General features: G+C 46.8%; 2 non-coding genes across 2 annotated transcripts; both read right to left on the bottom strand.

The window, feature by feature from the left end:
* Positions 1–3,230: 3,230 nt before the first annotated feature.
* On the bottom strand, positions 3,231–3,301 carry TRNAG-CCC (transfer RNA glycine (anticodon CCC)). Its single transcript has one exon. It is a non-coding gene; the product is annotated as a tRNA-Gly (tRNA).
* Positions 3,302–3,383: 82 nt separating this feature from the next.
* Positions 3,384–3,456, bottom strand: TRNAA-AGC (transfer RNA alanine (anticodon AGC)). The gene has a single exon. It is a non-coding gene; the product is annotated as a tRNA-Ala (tRNA).
* Positions 3,457–17,181: the final 13,725 nt, after the last annotated feature.

Below are 17,181 nucleotides of genomic sequence, written 5' to 3'. Positions count from 1 at the left end.
ACTATAAGCACTGGAGCGCGCCTTGTGAGCCGAAGGTGCGTCGCCGTCATCGCCCCTCCCTCTACGGAGCCGGGTAAACCTTGTTGTAGTAGACAGTCGGGAAGTCGTCGTGCTAAGGCCCCAAAAGATCAGCACACCAGAGCAGCAACCATCGCCAATGAAGAGAGTTGCAGATCGGAAAGATCATACTTGTAACCACACGAACGAAGATGAACTGGATCCAAATAGATCCATCGAAGACCAGCACCGGACGAATCCCCTGAGATCCGATGGAGACGCACCTCCACACATCCTCCTCTGACGCTATCTGCACCATCGGGGCGACGATAGGACGTGGGAGACATTATTCCTACTGAGGGACATCGCCACCGCCACACAGCTCCAACCAAGACGATTAAGCTAACAAAAACGAGAACAGGGTCCCTCCCGCCGGCGGGGGGCTGAGATCCTCCACACCTCCATGGCCCAAAGGCCATGGGAGATGGGACTGATCGGCGCCGGCGCCGGTGGGAGAAGGAAGGAGACTTTTCTTGGGGAGGAGGAAAGACATATTGGGACATTCTTTTACCCCCCCCCCCCCCCCCCCGGAAAAAAGGACCAGCAAAATGTGCTAATTCCCAATTCATCTCTATCTAAAAAATTGGCGATAATTTGACTGCCTACACCTCATGGACGAGGTAAATGTGCTAATTCAGATGCTTCCACCATTATATATCTACAAAAATGGTTTTTTTAGAAGCCGCAGTGACACCAAATTACTATAGAGGAAAAAAGACAAAAATTGTCCCAATACTGGGCATCAAACATGTCCCTGGAATGGCTCTGATCAACGAGTGTGAGCCTGGCCTTCTCTTCTACTCCCTTCGTCCTATAATATAAGAACGTTTTTGACACTATGTTATTACTTTTAGCACCAGTAGAACTGGACACTTTGTCCTTGCTGCTATTACCATTTGCATTTGGTGCTTATTATGCTCTCCTGATTGACTTTCAATAGTTATAGTCTTGTTGTAAGTATTGCTTCTCTAACCGGGATTTGTGTTGGTCGGCTTTATTTTCCATGTCTTTGTGTTTTTGTTCATCATATTGGGACCTGGTCTTTCTTTCTTTCTTCCTTTTTTGCGAGAGAATGTTTCAATTTATTCATTAATCATGGCAGTATAAAGAACACAAGAGGTAATAAAAATTACAACCAGGTTCATGGACCACCTAGCAATGACTATAAGCACTGGAGCGCGCCTTGTGAGCCGAAGGTGCGTCGCCGTCATCGCCCCTCCCTCTACGGAGCCGGGTAAACCTTGTTGTAGTAGACAGTCGGGAAGTCGTCGTGCTAAGGCCCCAAAAGATCAGCACACCAGAGCAGCAACCATCGCCAATGAAGAGAGTTGCAGATCGGAAAGATCATACTTGTAACCACACGAACGAAGATGAACTGGATCCAAATAGATCCATCGAAGACCAGCACCGGACGAATCCCCTGAGATCCGATGGAGACGCACCTCCACACATCCTCCTCTGACGCTATCTGCACCATCGGGGCGACGATAGGACGTGGGAGACATTATTCCTACTGAGGGACATCGCCACCGCCACACAGCTCCAACCAAGACGATTAAGCTAACAAAAACGAGAACAGGGTCCCTCCCGCCGGCGGGGGGCTGAGATCCTCCACACCTCCATGGCCCAAAGGCCATGGGAGATGGGACTGATCGGCGCCGGCGCCGGTGGGAGAAGGAAGGAGACTTTTCTTGGGGAGGAGGAAAGACATATTGGGACATTCTTTTACCCCCCCCCCCCCCCCCCCCCGGAAAAAAGGACCAGCAAAATGTGCTAATTCCCAATTCATCTCTATCTAAAAAATTGGCGATAATTTGACTGCCTACACCTCATGGACGAGGTAAATGTGCTAATTCAGATGCTTCCACCATTATATATCTACAAAAATGGTTTTTTTAGAAGCCGCAGTGACACCAAATTACTATAGAGGAAAAAAGACAAAAATTGTCCCAATACTGGGCATCAAACATGTCCCTGGAATGGCTCTGATCAACGAGTGTGAGCCTGGCCTTCTCTTCTACTCCCTTCGTCCTATAATATAAGAACGTTTTTGGCACTATGTTATTACTTTTAGCACCGGTAGAACTGGACACTTTGTCCTTGCTGCTATTACCATTTGCATTTGGTGCTTATTATGCTGTCCTGATTGACTTTCAATAGTTATAGTCTTGTTGTAAGTATTGCTTCTCTAACCGGGATTTGTGTTGGTCGGCGTTATTTTCCATGTCTTTGTGTTTTTGTTCATCATATTGGGACCTGGTCTTTCTTTCTTTCTTCCTTTTTTGCGAGAGAATTTTTCAATTTATTCATTAATCATGGCAGTATAAAGAACACAAGAGGTAATAAAAATTACAACCAGGTCCATGGACCACCTAGCAATGACTATAAGCACTGGAGCGCACCTTGTGAGCCGAAGGTGCGTCGCCGTCATCGCCCCTCCCTCTACGGAGCCGGGTAAACCTTGTTGTAGTAGACAGTCGGGAAGTCGTCGTGCTAAGGCCCCAAAAGATCAGCACATCAGAGCAGCAACCATCGCCAATGAAGAGAGTTGTAGATCGGAAAGATCATACTTGTAACCACACGAACGAAGATGAACTGGATCCAAATAGATCCATCGAAGACCAGCACCGGACGAATCCCCTGAGATCCGATGGAGACGCACCTCCACACATCCTCCTCTGACGCTATCTGCACCATCGGGGCGACGATAGGACGTGGGAGACATTATTCCTACTGAGGGACATCGCCACCGCCACACAGCTCCAACCAAGGCGATTAAGCTAACAAAAACGAGAACAGGGTCCCTCCCGCCGGCGGGGGGCTGAGATCCTCCACACCTCCATGGCCCAAAGGCCATGGGAGATGGGACTGATCGGCGCCGGCGCCGGTGGGAGAAGGAAGGAGACTTTTCTTGGGGAGGAGGAAAGACATATTGGGACATTCTTTTACCCCCCCCCCCCCCCCCCCCCAAAAAAAAGGACCAGCAAAATGTGCTAATTCCCAATTCATCTCTATCTAAAAAATTGGCGATAATTTGACTGCCTACACCTCATGGACGAGGTAAATGTGCTAATTCAGATGCTTCCACCATTATATATCTACAAAAATGGTTTTTTTAGAAGCCGCAGTGACACCAAATTACTATAGAGGAAAAAAGACATAAATTGAGAAAATGCGCATCCAGGGAATCGAACCCTGGTCAGTACCGTGGGAGGGTACTATGATACCACTACACCAGATGCGCTTTCATGCTGTTCCTTTTTTGGTATGGATGAATTTCTACTCTAGAGTACTCAAGACCTGCAAAGAAACGAAAAAAGAAAGAATGGAGAAGTGGGGTATCGATCCCCATACCTCTCGCATGCTAAGCGAGCGCTCTACCATCTGAGCTACATCCCCTTCTATGCTACTGTTGGTAATTCAGGAGCTGATGTTCGTAACGTAAGGTCTATGCAAGAACCATGTTAACCAAAGCAGGTGCAAAACTGCAAATGGAAACCCATTTTTCGCTCAAGGCTGGTCAGTTTGGATTGTTGGTCCTATCCGAGAACCAAACCAAACCAAACCATCATTGCTGCCAAACCACCCTCCCAAACGCTAGAGGGCAGTTTGGGCCGCTTTCAAAACCTACGGTGATAATTACCTGATTTTAAAGCCTTCAATAGTACTCCCTTCGTTCGGAATTACTTGTCTCGAAAATGAATGTATCTAGAACTAAAATACATCTAGATACATCCACTTTTGCGACAAGTAATTTCGAACGGAGGGAGTAGTATATATATGTTGTGAGGAATATAAGAGCCACCGACGACAAGTAACATCAAATGTGTTCTTCATCGATGATGCAGACTGCTATCTATACAGGGCCAACACGGTCCGTAAGGGGGAGCCACGAGTGAATAGTTGCTTCCTTTGCCAGGTTCTACCTACTCTTGAAGGTTCCATGGAAATATGGATTAATCATAACTAAAATGGGCTAATCCACTCTCCTAACAACATGTAAACATTATAAAACCGTACCGACCTTTGTATTTAGTTCAAATATACTTAAAAACGGAAAATACAAAGTGTTCACTTTGATCATAGTAAAATTCTATTAAGCAAACCAGAGTACAAACACACTTGAGAAATAAAGAAACCACGTCGAAGTCCCCATGGGAAACCATCTTAATCCTCTTGAACAAGACAACACGCAGCGGCATGCCGCTCCAATGCTACAGCTAGCCAGCTTATCGATGTTGACCGCGGACAGGAAGTCATGAGGACCAAAGTAATGCCAGCCAGTGCCCCAGAGAAGAAGATATCACTGTCTGAAGAGCTGCAGATACAAGAGCCTAAACTCCACTATTTCTCAAGATCTCACGGCAACCCCGAAGGCCTTTGTGCAGTGGCGTAGATGAGGTGGCACTGGTAGAAAAAGGGCCTATTGTCCCGGTTGGTAAGGGCCTTTAGTCCCGGTTGGTGAACCGGGACTAAAGGGTCGGTACTGATGCCTCCCCCCTTTAGTCCCGGTTCAATCCAGAACCGGGACAGAAGGGCCTCCACGTGGCATGTCCCCTGAGCCCAGGCAGGAGGGCCTTTGGTCCCGGTTGGTGGCACCAACCGGGACCAATAGGCATCCACGCGTCAGCGTTTATGTGGCTGTGGTTTTTGTTTTTTTTTGAAAGGGGGGGGGGGGTTTGGGGGGTTTTGGGGGGTTAATTTAGGTGTTTCATATATTGTGCTATAGCTAGCTAATTAATAGAGAGAAGTGTCCTCTCTTTTGTCCGTGCTTGGTCGACGCTACGTACCATACATACATACGTATAGAGAGGACTAGCTAGACACGCTAGCTAGCTAGTAAGCAAACAGAAGATCGTCATGAACATATATGCATACAGAGAGAAGTGATATCGACCACCTCTCCTTCTCCGAGAGATTGGTCGAACAAACAAGTTTTCGTATATCTATCCGACACTACCGGCTACATATATACAATAATTATCTTTTACAAATATATAATCTCCTAAAATACGGACGCGTGGTCCACATAGTATTCTCCGTCTTCAGCGATCACGTGGTCAAGAAAGAATGCCGCCAATTCCTCTTGAATTGCTCGCATGCGATCTGGTGCTAGGAGTTCATCCCGCATCCGAAACATCTAATTTTAAGAAGGGGGTCAATACATACATATATATATATATATATATATATATATATATATATATGAATGAATGAAACTCAACACAAATGATGGTAATAAAATAAAATTGTGAATATTGTTATTTACGCACTTCATATTGTTTGTCGGAGTAGCCCCGCTCACAGGTCGTGTGGCGGATGGACTCGCAAATGTAGTATCCACAGAAATCATTCCCTTGTTCTTGCCACAACCATTTTACAAGAAATAGAGGTCAATCAAACTGATAATTAGCAAGCATGCTAAATGGTATTGATGAAACTAGCGCTTGAATCACTAGGAGATGCCTGGAATATGCTACTCTATAGTACTTACTTTCGGGTGCCTAAATTGCAGCTTCTTCGGTAGTCCCAAAGCTTTTTTGGTGAATTTTCGGGTGCCTAAATAATGTTATCGGGGAGGGGGTATCGGTACCCCCCCCTCGTGTCAAAGTTTCTTCTTTCTCCTCTATTCCTTTCTTTCTTCTTCTCCTCTTCTTTTCTTCTTATCCCTCGAGAAAGGAAAATAAGGAAAAGGAAGAAAAGAGGAAGAAGGAAGAAGGAAGAAGAAGAAGAAGAAAAAGAAGAAAAAAAAAGAGGAGAAGAAGAAAAGAATAGAGGAGAAGAAGAAAAAATAGAAAAAATTCTATTTTTTCTTCTTCTCCTCTATTCTTTTCTTCTTCTCCTCTTCTTTTTCTTCTTTTTTCTTCTTCTTATTTATTTCTCCTCTTCTTCCTATCCCCTCTTCTTCTCCTTTCTTCCTCTTCTTTTTTCCTTTTTCCTCTCATTCTTTTTCTTCTTCTTGTATTGCTTGTTTTTTTTTTTGCATAGGACCATTCATACATTTTCTTTGCATATGCTTTGCATATAAACATACATACATATGAACATACATACATACATATAAACATAACATACATACACAAAAAATTCTAAAAATCTGCCTAAAAAATCTAAAAATCTGCCTAAAAAAATTATATGAAAAAAAGCATACAACATCCATCCATCCATATAATGAACATATACATCATCCATCCATCCATATAATCAACATATGCATATGAAAAAAAATTATATGAAAAAAAATTATATGAAGAGGATCGAGGGGACAGGGAGGAAAGGGGGTCGCCGGAGCCGGACCAAACGGGGAGGAGGGGCGGCGTCGAGGCAGGGGCGGCAGTGGGGGCGGGCGCCGGCGACGACGTCGACAATGGTGGGGGCGGGCCGGGGCGCAGGGGCGCGGCCGTGCGTGCTCGGGGACGGGGCAGGGGCACGGGGCGGCGGCCGGCGTGGGCTCGGGCGCGGGGCAGGGGCACGGGGAGACGGGGATGGCGGCCGGCGGCGGCAACGGCGACGAGGAGCGCGCGAGCGATTTGGGCAGCCTGGCGGCGGGGGCAACTGGCTAGGGAGGCGAGGGAGATGTGAAATTTTCATAAGTCCTGGTTATATAGCAAGGGCATTAGTCCCGGTTGGTGGCACCAACCGGGACTAATGCCCCCCTTTAGTCCCGGTTGGTGCCACCAACCAGGACCAAAGGCCAATTTTCAGCAGCCCAAAGGGCGGGAAGCGGCGGCCTTTGGTCCCGGTTGGTGGCACCAACCGGGACTAAAGGCCCCCTTTAGTCCCGGTTGGTGCCACTAACCGGGACCAAAGGCCTTGTGCTGCCCCGCGCCAAATGTTTAGTCCCACCTCGCTAGTTGAGAGGGAGCCGCACCAGTTTATAAGGTGCGGTGCGGCTCCCCTCTCGAGCTCCTCTCTAAAGCAGGCTTTCGGGCCTAACTCTGCCATCTGTGCCTGTGGGCCTACTGGGCCTTCCACGGGCCTGAATCCTGGCCCATAGGGTTTCTAGTCGTATTCAGGCCGTAGGGGCCCAGTAGGTGGCATTTTTTTTGTTTTTTTGTTTTATTTGTTGCTTTATTTAGTTTATTTTGGTTTTAGTTTATTTTTCTTTTGGTCTTTTGCTTTATTTTTTAATTCTTTTTGCTTTTAGTTTTAGAAAAATTATAAACTTTCTGTTAGTGCCATTAGTTTTCAAATCTGAAAACTCTTTTTTTTGTTTTCTTTGTTGCTTTATTTATTTTATTTTGTTTCTACTTACAACAAAATACTTATTGTTGCTATTTTTATTTTTTTCAGTTTTTTGTTCTGTTTTCTGCATTATTTATTTTTGTTGTTTTTTGCTTTATTTTTTAATTCTTTTCGCTTTTAGTTTTAGAAAAATTATAAACTTTCTGTTAGTGCCATTAGTTTTCAAATTTTTTTGTTTTTTTGTTTTATTTGTTGCTTTATTTAGTTTATTTTGGTTTTGGTTTATTTTTCTTTTGGTCTTTTGCTTTATTTTTTAATTCTTTTTGCTTTTAGTTTCAGGAAAATTATAAACTTTTTGTTAGTGCCATTAGTTTTCAAATCTGAAAACTCTTTTTTTGTTTTCTTTGTTGCTTTATTTATTTTATTTTGTTTCTACTTACAACAAAATACTTATTGTTGCTATTTTTATTTTTTTCAGTTTTTTGTTCTGTTTTCTGCATTATTTATTTTTTGTTGTTTTTTGCTTTATTTTTTTAATTCTTTTTGCTTTTAGTTTTAGAAAAAATATAAACTTTCTGTTAGTGCCATTAGTTTTCAAATTTGGAACTTTTTTTTTGTTTTCTTTGTTGCTTTATTTATAAACCGGTGTGAGCGCCCTTCGGTTGGCGAGGTTTTAAAATTCATAGTTTTCAAATGAACTCTGAAAAAGTTGGCATAGCATGTGCATGTACAAAACGGACAATGGTATCATACTCGTCTGTTACAAAGTTGGCATGTTATCATCATAATAGTTGCGGGAGAAAGTCTTCACTTTTTCTTCGCTTGTGTCGTTTGCTTATTGCGCCGTAACCATGGATAATCTTCATCGTTTATCAGGATGCTTGGGTCAGCCTTGACTTTGAAGGGGGGAATTTCATGAAACTTTTCATACTCTTCAGACATGTCTGTCTTGCCCTCCACTCCCAGGATGTCCCTTTTTCCTGAAAGAACTATGTGGCGCTTTGGCTCATTGTATGATGTATTCGCTTCCTTATCTTTTCTTTTCCTCGGTCTGGTAGACATGTCCTTCACATAGATAACCTGTGCCACATCATTGGCTAGGACGAACGGTTCGTCAGTGTACCCAAGATTTTTCAGATCCACTGTGGTCATTCCGTACTGTGGGTCTACCTGTACCCCGCCTCCTGACAGATTGACCCACTTGCACTTAAACAAAGGGACCTTAAAATCTACTCCGTAGTCAAGTTCCCATATGTCTGCTATGTAACCATAATATGTGTCATTTCCATTGTCGGTTGCTGCATCAAAGCGGACACCGCTGTTTTGGTTGGTGCTCTTTTCATCTTGGTCAATCGTGTAAAATGTATTCCCATTTATCTCGTATCCTTTCCAAATCATTACAGTCGAAGATGGTCCCCTGGACAACAAGTACAGATCATCACAAACAATGTTGTCACCTCTGAGACGTGTTTCCAACCAACTGCTGAAAGTCCTGATGTGTTCACATGTAATCCAGTCGTCGCACTGCTCCGGGTGTTTGGAGCGCAGACTGTTCTTGTGTTCATCGACATACGGGGTCACCAAGGTAGAGTTCTGTAGAACTGTGTAGTGTGCTTGAGACCAAGAATATCCGTCCCTGCATATTATTGAGTCCCTTCCAAGCGTGTCTTTTCCAGTCAGTCTCCCCTCATACCGCGATTTAGGGAGACCTATCTTCTTAAGGCCAGGAATGAAGTCAACACAAAACCCGATGACATCCTCTGTTTGATGGCCCATGGAGATGCTTCCTTCTGGCCTAGCGCGGTTACGAACATATTTCTTTAGGACCCCTATGAACCTCTCAAAGGGGTACACATTGTGTAGAAATACGGGCCCCAGAATGACAATCTCGTCGACTAGATGAACTAGGACGTGCGTCATGATATTGAAGAAGGATGGTGGGAACACCAGCTCGAAACTGACAAGACATTGCGCCACATCACTCCTTAGCGTTGGTACGATTTCTGGATCGATCACCTTCTGAGATATTGCATTGAGGAATGCACATAGCTTCTCAATGGCTAGTCGGACGTTTTCCGGTAGAAGCCCCCTCAATGCAACCGGAAGCAGTTGCGTCATAATCACGTGGCAGTCATGAGATTTTAGGTTCTGGAACTTTTTCTCTGGCATATTTATTATTCCCTTTATATTCGACGAGAAGCCAGTCGGGACCTTCATACTGAGCAGGCATTGAAAGAATATTTCTTTCTCTTCTTTCGTAAGAGCGTAGCTGGCAGGACCTTCATACTGCTTCAGAGGCATGCCCTCTTTTTCGTGCAAGCGTTGCAGGTCCTCTCGTGCCTCAGGTGTATCTTTTGTCTTCCCATACACGCCCAAGAAGCCTAGCAGGTTCACGCAAAGGTTCTTCGTCACGTGCATCACGTCGATCGAAGAGCGGACCTCTAGGTATTTCCAGTAGGGTAGGTCCCAAAATATAGATTTCTTCTTCCACATGGGTGCGTGATTCTCAGCGTCATTCGGAACAGCTAGTCCGCCGGGACCCTTTCCAAAGATTACGTGTAAATCATTGACCATAGCAAGTACGTGATCACCGGTACGCATGGCGGGCTTCTTCCGGTGATCTGCCTCGCCTTTGAAATGCTTGCCTTTCTTTCGACATTGATGGTTGGTCGGAAGAAATCGACGATGGCCCAGGTACACATTCTTTCTGCAGCTTGCCAGGTATATACTATCGGTGTCAAGTAAACAGTGCGTGCATGCGTGGTATCCCTTGTTTGTCTGTCCTGAAAGGTTACTGAGAGCGGGCCAATCGTTGATGGTCACGAACAGCAACGCCTTTAGGTTAAATTGCTCCTTTTTGTGCTCATCCCACGTACGTACACCGTTTCCATTCCACAGCTGTAAAAGTTCTTCAACTAATGGCCTTAGGTACACATCAATGTCGTTGCCGGGTTTCTTAGGGCCTTGGATGAGAACTGGCATCATAATGAACTTCCGCTTCATGTACATCCAAGGAGGAAGGTTATACATACATAGAGTCACGTGCCAGGTGTTGTGATTGCTGCTCTGCTCCCCGAAAGGATTAATGCCATCCGCGCTTAAAGCAAACCATACGTTCCTTGGGTCCTTTGCAAACTCATCCCAGTACTTTCTCTCAATTTTTCTCCACTGTGACCCGTCAGCGGGTGCTCTCAACTTCCCGTCTTTCTTACGGTCCTCACTGTGCCATCGCATCAACTTGGCATGCTCTCCGTTTCTGAACAGACGTTTCAACCGTGGTATTATAGGAGCATACCACATCACCTTCGCAGGAACCCTCTTCCTGGGAGGCTCGCCGTCAACATCACCAGGGTCATCTCGTCTGATCTTATACCGCAATGCACCGCATACCGGGCATGCGTTCAGATCCTTGTAGGCACCGCGGTAGAGGATGCAGTCATTAGGGCATGCATGTATCTTCTCAACCTCCAATCCTAGAGGGCATACGACCTTCTTCGCTGCGTATGTACTGTCGGGCAATTCGTTATCCTTTGGAAGCTTCTTCTTCATTATTTTTAGTAGCTTCTCAAATCCTTTATCAGGCACAGCATTCTCTGCCTTCCACTGCAGCAATTCGAGTACGGTACCGAGCTTTGTGTTGCCATCTTCGCAATTGGGGTACAACCCCTTTTTGTAATCCTCTAACATGCGATCGAACTTCAGCTTCTCCTTTTGACTTTCGCATTGTGTCCTTGCATCGACAATGACCCGGCGGAGATCATCATCATCGGGCACGTCGTCTGGTTCCTCTTGATCTTCAGCAGCTTCGCCCGTTGCAGCACCATCGTGCACATCGTCTGGTGCATCTTGATGTTCAGTAGCATCACCGTATTCAGGGGGCACATAGTTGTCATCGTACTCTTCTTCCTCGCCGTCTTCCATCATAACCCCTATTTCTCCGTGCCTCGTCCAAACATTATAGTGTGGCATGAAACCCTTGTAAAGCAGGTGGGTGTGAAGGATTTTCCGGTCAGAGTAAGACTTCGTATTCCCACATATAGGGCATGGACAACACATAAAACCATTCTGCTTGTTTGCCTCAGCCACTTCGAGAAAATCATGCACGCCCTTAATGTACTCGGAGGTGTGTCTGTCACCGTACATCCATTGCCGGTTCATCTGCGTGCATTATATATAATTAAGTGTGTCAAAAATCATTACAGAGCATCATGAATAGATAATTAAGTGACCAAATTAATAGAAGTTCATCATCACATAAAAACCAAAGTAGATACATAGTTCTCATCTAACAACATAAAGCTCTGCAGAGCATCTAAATTAATTAAACCATACATTGAAACTATGTAAAACATTTCAATGCGAAAACAAATGCGATCATAATCGCAACCAAGGTAACAACTGATCCAACGGCATAATGATACCAAGCCTCGGTATGAATGGCATATTTTCTAATCTTTCTCATCTTCAAGCGCATTGCATCCATCTTGATCTTGTGATCATCGACGACATCCGCAACATGCAACTCCAATATCATCTTCTCCTCCTTAAGTTTTTTTATTTTTTCCTTCAAGAAATTGTTTTCTTCTTCAACTAAATTTAACCTCTCGACAATAGGGTCGGTTGGAATTTCCGGTTCAACAACCTCCTAGATAAATAAAATCTATGTCACGTTGGTCGACATAATTTTCATAAACAATAAATGAACCAATAGTTATGAAAAGATAATATATACCACATCCGAATCATAGACAGGACGAGGGCCGACGGGGGCGGATACCAAAACCATCGGCGCACTATATAAGATGCAATAATAAAAGTAAGAAAATAATACAAGTATCTATCTAAACAAACAAGTAATAATATTTTTCCTTTCAGAAAAAAGATAAGAACAAGAGGCTCACCACGGTGGTGCCGGCGATGAGATCGGCGCGGGTGATCGACGGCGGTGAAGACGGGGACGGGGCGTGACGGACCGCTAAACCTAGATAAATATTGAGGAAAATGGAGCTTGGCGGTCGAGCTTGGAGAGGAGAAACCTTAAGTAGTGTGGCTCGGGCATTCCATCGAACACCTTGTGTGCATAGGAGGTGAGCTAGAGCACCACCAAGCCCTCTCCCACTCGGCCAGAAAAAACAGAGCAGTGTGCTCTGCTCTTGCGCGAGGGGCTATATATAGGCACCACTATTGGTCCCGGTTGGTGGCATGAACCGGGACTAAAGGTAACCCTTTTGGTCCCGGTTCATGCCACCAACCGGGACCAATAGTGGTGGGCCAGGAACCAGGACCATTGGTCCCGGTTCGTCCCACCAACCGGGACCAAAAGGTCCGGATGAACCGGGACCAATGGCCCACGTGGCCCGGCCGGCCCCCTGGGCTCACGAACCGGGGCAAATAGCTCCATTGGTCCCGGTTCTGGATTGAACCGGGACTAATGGGCTAAACTGGCCTGGACGAAAGCCCTGTTTTCTACTAGTGTGGAGGGACCAAACTGCAAAGGGAAACCACTGATCAATATGATGTTGAGACCCGAGGCTTTCAATACAAGATTACCTTGTTAGAGACGGAGGCATCACCACCAATCAATTTGGGGGTGGGGTTTTACCCTAGACTGGCTGTGATCAACGATCATGAGCTGTTAATTGAGAAGCATCATCGTCTGTTGCATTGTGACATTGATGGTGTGTTTATAGGAAATGTGGGATTCGAAGAGTATGGGTGCAACTTGACTCTTACTGGGCATCGCCTCCAAGAGAGTATGATTTCACATCGAATGTTTGAAAGGCGAGAAGGCGTTGTACCTCCATACCTCATGGTGCTATAGGATGTCGTGCTCCAACTTAATGTTTTGGACTACTTGTTCACTTGCTGTGCCCTGGAGCATCTATCTCATATGAACTTAACAATTTGTAGGGCAGAGCAGCACTTCTTCTGCTATCACCATTTGGTGCTTGTTATGCTATCTTCAGCATCATGCTAATTAATGTTCTAAACAATGGATTATGTATGCCATAGAACTGTTGTACTGTTCTCCCCTGATCATTTCCAGTTTGCATTGTTAAAAAGCATGAATGACACGGTTGCAGTATGAAATGCTGGTTCCCTGGTGAGAAGTTATGTCATTGTAGTTGTTGAAATGGAGAGTTCAGATACTCCCTTCTGTAGCATTTTTTTTCTCGAATACGCACGAGTGTGCGTATCATATATTAAAGAAGAAAAGGGGGAGAGCCCTTCTGTAGCTTAATATTTGGCTCTTTAATGTTCAGTGCACACTTTGATCTTGCTGATTTCGGCAACCGGCCACTCCTTATCTTTGTGTGAAGATATCTTTTAGTAGGCATATTTCGGAAGCTGCACGTGATTTGCTGCTCAGCGGCATCATTCACTACAGTGGCAAGTGATTTGATCACTACTACCGCTGTTATGTGTCCGATTGCTACTTCAATATGACTATTGTTTTCGTTTTCTGGCAAGTACGGACTTTGTTCAGGATATAATCTTTGGCTATAGCTACGTCCAGAACCGGGTAAATGGTGGTCGGAATACGTTATCGACTTTGGTTGATTGACTTTCACCTGTTGGGAGAAAAAAGGTTGGTACTTTTGGTGATTTAGAAATCTTTTTTTTGAAAGATCCAGCGTTGCTGGTTTTTCACTGGCTTAGCAGAAGAGAGAGCTTACAAAAAGTTGATCAAGCGATCAGGGTCTGAGGGCGCGGCAGGAGAGAGCACAGAGGCCGCCCACCGCAGAAAGAAAATATACAGGTTTACTCCTCACTTAACCTCCCCGAAAGGGGCCTCTATGCCGCAGGCTCCGGGAGCCGCCATTGCTCAATGTCTCTCCGGCAGGCCGCTAGAATGTCACGCCAGCTCGATGTTTTACCTTTGAATGTGCAGCTGTTACGCTCCTGCCAGATTTGCCAGGCCAGCAGTGCGATCATTGTCTTGGTGCCCTTTCTGTCGTGAGATGCCACGGTGTTGACAATCGCGGTCACTGCTTCGGTGGTGGTCGCGCAGGCTTCCCAGGTGCTTGGAGAGAGTGCAGCACAGCCGTGACAGGTGGCCGCAGTTGCCCAGGCCTGGCATGAAGTTAGGCATTCCCAGAGTAGGTGGAATGAGGATTCTAGGTTTCTGTAGCAGAGTTGACAGAAATATACGTTGGGCCATCCTCTTCGCTGCAGGCGGTCATTGCACCAGAGACGATTAAGGTGGAGTAGCCAGATAAAAAAATTGACCTTGCCCGGCGCCCAAATCTTCCATATGAGCTGATGCAAGTGCTCCCTCGGCTCGTCTGTGAATTGCATGTTGTAAGCTGCCCTTGCCGTGTACTGGCCTCCCACCTTCCAACTGATCGCGTCCGCCACCCCTTCTCGGAGGATCAGGTTGGCCTCGCTGATGCGGTGCCGTAGCAGGATGACTTGGGGGATGATTTCCATAGTGTCACCGTGTCTCAGATCGAGCACCCATCTGTCTCCATGCAGGGCCTCCGCCATCGTGCGGTTTTTCCTGATGGAGCGGCCGAACAGCAGTGGGAAGGCCCCGCAGAGCGGCTCCTCGCCCAGCCATGGGCAGTGCCAGAACAGGGCCCGATTTCCGTCGCCCACCTCTACCTTTGTGGCCGAGGCGAAGATAGCCCGGTCTTTGACATCGCATGGTGATCCTGTGCCCACCCACGACTCAGGGTGGACACGGTCCGGGCCTTGACCGAGCCGCCAGTTGGACCGGCCGTCGGCGGACCGAGCCGGACCGGACCGACCAGCTTCGCGGTCCTGTTTGCAGGGACCGGACCGGCGGCGACGAAGCCCGAGCCGGACCGAGAGGACCGAGAGGACCGGCCATGGAGAGCTCGCGGTGACCATGGCGTCGGCAACGACGGCAAGAGACGGATGTGGTGACCATGGCGTCGGCAACGACGGCAAGAGACGGATGTGGTGACCATGGCGGGGGCGTCAGGATGTGGATGTGGTGGTCGTGAGCTTCTGCGCGGCGACCATGGACGCCGGAAGGCACGGGAGCATTTTCTCAGCCGCATGCAAATAAGGTAGCACGTGCATGAGCGCACAAATTTGGGTGTGCTAGTCCTCCGTGATTAGTGGATCATACCTAACGTGGAGCTGAGTCCTAATCGTGGGCGTAGTGGACGCAGAAGCCGGATTATTAATTAACGAATTAGTGAAAGGAAAGGGAAACGGCCGTATCAGATCGATCCTGTCTTTCACGTTCTTTCTGCTTCTCCTACGTTGAATGAATGGAAAGGGAAAATGGCAGAGAAACTCCATCCTTTTACACTAATATTACGCTGAATGAAAGGAAAGGGACGGCCGCCATTATCGTACGCCATGTCGACGGACTTCTCGCCGCCATCGTCGAACTGCCTCATCGCTGCGTCCAGCTGCTCGAATGTGAACTGCCTCGTGTTGACCACGCCGGATTCAGACCCCATCGCTGGTTCACGTCGCCGGAAAGCTGCCGCATTGAGAAACAACCATGTTTGTTTCGGTCCAAACGGTCCAACCGAGTTAACCGAGCTAAGACCGGACCGGAGCGGTTGATTTTCGGGCCAAAATTCATGGCTCGGACCGGCCATATTTTCCAGCGGGCCAGGACCGATCGGTCCGGTCCAGCGCGGTCCACGAGCGGGCCGAAAAGCCTGCTCGGTACGTCCAGGCCTACCCACGACCGTGCTGGGTCAGCCCATGCCAGCCAGAGCCATCGGAGCCGGAGCGCGCGCGCGAATCGCTCCATGTCCTGGATCCCAAGGCCGCCACGGTCAATCGGCGACGTGACTATCCGCCAGCTAACCTTGCACTTCCCGCCAGTGATCTCGTCATGTTGAGCCCATAGGAATCGCCGTCGGGCCTTGTCCACGTCTTTGAAAAACTTCTTTGGCGTGCGGAGGACAGCCATCGCAAAGGCGGGCAGCACGGTCAGGATTTGCAAGTGTTGCTAGATGGGGTCCTTCTTTGCTGCTGCTTCTGTGACCAGGATTTGTATTGGCTAGCGTTATTTTTATGTAAGGCTGCTGTTCCATGTCTTTGTGTTTTTGTTCATCGATCATAGATTTGTAGTTAACATTTTACCCAAAAAGAAACGGAAATACTAACGTCCACATGTGTGGCGTTTGCATCTCGCCCACACGCGTGGATCCACGTCCGTTTGTGGTTGCACGAATCTTGTTTGTGGTGTCACATAAGACTGGGCTGGTGTGTGAGCAATCATCCGGTCACCCACACGTCCGTTTCACCATACGGGAGGGCCGGTGTGTGGGCGTTTAGCAGTTCGCCCACACACGTCTGTTTTCACTCACGCACAAGGGCTAGTGTGTGGGAATTTACCATCTCGCCCACACGTCCGTCTCCTCTCCTACTAGTAGAAAAAGGGCCATACGGACCGGTTCATGAGGGCCATTGGTCCCGGTTCCCGAACTGGGACCAAAGGGTCGTCACTAAAGCCATGTCCCTTTAGTCCCGGTTGGCCCAGGAACCGGGACAGATGGGGGCTCCACGTGGCCGCTGCCGCTTGCCCAGGCATGGGGCCTTTTGTCCCGGTTGGTGCCACCAACCGGGACCAAAAGGCTTCCATGCGTCAGCATTTCAGGGGCTAGGTTTTTTATTTTTTTTCTTGAAAGGGAGGGGGGTTTTGTAGGGTTAATTTAGGGGTTTCATATATAGTATTAGCTAACTAATCGAGAGAAGTGTCCATGCTTATCTCTGTGCTTGGTCGACGCTACGTATAGAGAGGACTCGACACGCTAGCTAGCTAGTAAGCAAATGAAGGAAACTATTAAGTACAGAAGATCGTCATGAACATATACAGAAGTGATCGACCTCTGCTTCTCCGAGAGATTGGTCGAACAACAAGTTTTCGTATATCTTAACGATGCTATATATATATATATATATATATATATATATATATATATATATATATATATATATATATAT

Source organism: Triticum aestivum, chromosome 4A (assembly GCF_018294505.1).
Source record: "Triticum aestivum cultivar Chinese Spring chromosome 4A, IWGSC CS RefSeq v2.1, whole genome shotgun sequence".
NCBI lineage: Eukaryota > Viridiplantae > Streptophyta > Magnoliopsida > Poales > Poaceae > Triticum > Triticum aestivum.
This window is presented reverse-complemented; position numbering and strand designations above follow the sequence as displayed.